Source organism: Myzus persicae, unplaced genomic scaffold (assembly GCF_001856785.1).
Source record: "Myzus persicae strain clone G006 unplaced genomic scaffold, MPER_G0061.0, whole genome shotgun sequence".
In the NCBI taxonomy this organism is placed as follows: domain Eukaryota; kingdom Metazoa; phylum Arthropoda; class Insecta; order Hemiptera; family Aphididae; genus Myzus; species Myzus persicae.
Genome location: NW_019101834.1, coordinates 327108 through 330739, shown reverse-complemented (window position 1 = coordinate 330739; position 3632 = coordinate 327108).

The following is a 3632-nucleotide window of genomic DNA, read 5'->3' as shown; positions in this document are numbered from 1 at the left end:
TCAATTTCTTTATTGAATATAACATTAAAAAAATAAAATATTAGTTGAAAAACATCTTTTTTTATTTATTACGAGTAATTTGATTTTTATTTTTAATACTCAACAACATTTCTTAACATAATTTTGGTATATATTTTGTAAACATAGTGAAATTTAACAAATAATAAAAAACAAATTTATATTAGGTATGTAAAATATAATAATTTAAAATTATGGGGAAAAAAATTATGCTATATGTTCGTATTTTAAAAAAATTTAAAAAAAAAATACTTTTGATCAAGGACATGGTAGTTTAGATAAAAAAATATATGCAAAAAGTATAATAAGGATTAAAATAATCTACTTAAGATTATTGTCACGTGTGGGTGCCGGGGTAACGTTACGCCAGCACCCGGTTGGGAAAAACGGTTTTCCTGGTACTCGGTTTAGGTTACGAATTCCGATTTTTCGGTTACGAATGGTTACTAATCGGTTACTAACGCATGGAATCAATTTTGAAGAATTTGGTTTAGGTTGTGGTGCTGGTGTAACGTACCTATGAAGTGGAACACTTACGTGGTGACCTATATGGCCCGTACAGCGTGATGTACCCGAGGACAAGTCTCTAAGCCCATAAGCTTTATTAAAGTTTAAAAAATCTATTAATCTCATAATATTTATGGGAAATAAAAGTCTAGCTACGTCTCCGCTGGCTCCGTCGCATATGTACTGATTGTTATTTTAAAAAAAATGTGTTATAAATGTTATAATAGGATAAGAAGTTATAGTTGTTATCATTGAAATAGGTTTTTTGTAAACATATTATAGTGGGATTGTAGTATTTAATTATTAATAATTTGAGTCATACATCCTAATTTTTTTTTTTTTAAATTAACTAATATACAATCTATACCAGATGACACAATAAGCATATAGACTCAGAGTAAGACTAGACATGATAAAATTGAATAAAGAAGCCACCCATTGGTGACACTTACAAAAGGAGAGTTTACATGTTAGTTAATTAAAAGATCTCGGCACCACTTATGCTTTAGGCGCCTTGGAGGGTTGATACATCCTAAATAAGTTAAACAATTTGTATTCCATATAATATCATTGGTGCAGTTTCGTCACACCAAGTGAAATATTTTAATTGGTGTAGTAATATAGATATTAATATAGTTAGTCGATTAATGACTGAAAGCTGAGTATCATACCTCATGGCATCATTATTAATTAAAAAAATGTTATACTGTAATCAAATTGTAACAAATTGAGATTTATGTTTAGTAAAGTTTATCTTGTTATAGATACCTAATCGTTTAAAATATGATCATTTAAATGTGCTTGATTTTGTGTGTAAGTATATACAATAATATAATTATTTAAAATGTAGTTTTTAAATATTTTACTATTATTTATATCATTATTCAATTTCAAAATAATGTAAATCTAGTGTGTCGTTTATTTTAACGTAGTGTGATTTGTACAATCTAGATATTCGGTACATCTCTACCCGTTATACATAAAAGATTAAACTCAATTAGCATAACCACATCCTTCTACATTCATTCGTGTTGTTTCAATGTATACTCACTCTGTAATAATACTAAAGTATAAATACGGTCGTACCTAATTGCTCTAACCGTGTATTTAAGATTTGTTTCAGCAATTTTTATATCAGTTATATGTTCAACGGCTACATTTGTATGACTCAAATTTGACAGCTACGTTAGGCTTCTCGAGTTGGTCTTAATTCACTATTGTTGATACTATTTATTGTTTTTGTGTAAAATAAAAAATTGATGTGTAAAGGTTTCAACCATCCCTTAAATTAAAATGTGTGTATCTTGATTAGTGTCTTCATTAATCATTGCGTCAGGCTAAATTGATAATTTTAATATTATCATACATATTTATGCTGTATTTACGTAAGCGGTACAAAACTATGTGCAGTCGACCAGATTTGAATAAAAAAACAGTAACACAGTGAGATTTATGAATTAAACAATTTATCTTTTTATAGTTGATTTTTTTAGACCGACGGAAAATTTTACAGAAGTCATAAAATATTTAAGTTAGTATTCATAACTAGACATATCTAAATATTTTGTAATGTATATAGTGCCTATACATGATTAAATGTATTACAATATTTAGTAGTACAAATATGTATTATCGATTACACGCAGAGGGATCTGATGAATGATATAATGTGAATTTATAACTATCATAATTATCATAATTATATTACACTTATTTGTTTGAAAAAAATTGGTTGTAAACACATTATTTTCTTTCTCCGCCGGGCAAAATTTTACTAAATCGCCATGAAATAACCTTATATTATGATGAATTGTATTCCATTTGCAGTTCTTATTAGCGATCCGATGAACTATGTAGTTAGATGCTGCAGATTGTTGTAAAAATCTTTTTAGACCGTATGCTTATGTGCGGCTGTGCCCACTGTCTAGTTAATGTTAATGTATTTTTGTATTTCTACGTAGTATGGTAGAGTACAGGTATTCAGCTCATCTCTTCCTATTATTGTTAAAAGATACACTGTCGTCGTTATAAACAAACACCACAAGTTTCCCATTCCTTCCGGTTGTCGTACTATGTGCATACACTTTTATAACATGTGTTGTTATGAACCAATGCTGTGGTGTACAATATGTTATAATTTATGTTTTATTAGTTTCGGATGAGCAATATAAAAACTCACAATACCATAGTAAGTTATTTTTGTCAATGATCTATAATTAATTGTAATTATACGTTTAAATTGTAAAGCCTCTATATCTCATGTATAATTGTTACTGTGTATAATGTATGTTTTAAATTCATATTTAAAAGTACAATTAACACTTATACTCGTTTCTAATTCAAATTATTTCAGAGCTACTTTATAAGTTTCTAAACAATTATTTGGCTTCTGATAGTAGAGGTACTTATTAAACTGATTACATGGCAATACAACATAAATCTCACACGTTATGTAGAGCTCATTATTGTATTACCTATACAATATGTATATATACATAGTATATATGCTCTAAAACTATGAATCGATATTATAATTATATGCAACTATCTAAAAATAAAAATTAACGCAATCCAATTAAACTTTTTTATTTTTTAATAGAAACATTTAATAAACAAGCAATTCCGTTTTGTCGTCGATATAGTCAGGGTGAAAAAGTTGTGAGCTAGTAAGAAATTTTTTAATACCATCACAATTTCACAATTTCACAGATCACAAGCATTAATTGGGTATTTTCATATTAGGTTGAGCACGCTGTTGTTAAAAATGTAAACATTAGTAGTATAAGGTGTAGGTAAATATTAAATTAATAATACTCACTGCCTAATATTAACCAACGATTTGTTAAATGTTTGTCTTTTGTCAAATTTGATAACTATATATATTTATATATTTCATGTGCAGATAAAATTTTTATAAAACTAGTTCCAATGAGAGGTGGACTGTGTTTGATTCTCAGTTTTTATGATTAGACATATGTTTTGAAATTTATTTTGTTGTGATTTACTGTATATTGTATGTTGCAATATTTGCTGTAATTAGGGCCTGGATTTATATGCATTTCCATGTTTTAGTTATTTATGATAATACACAACGCTATATCTTACTT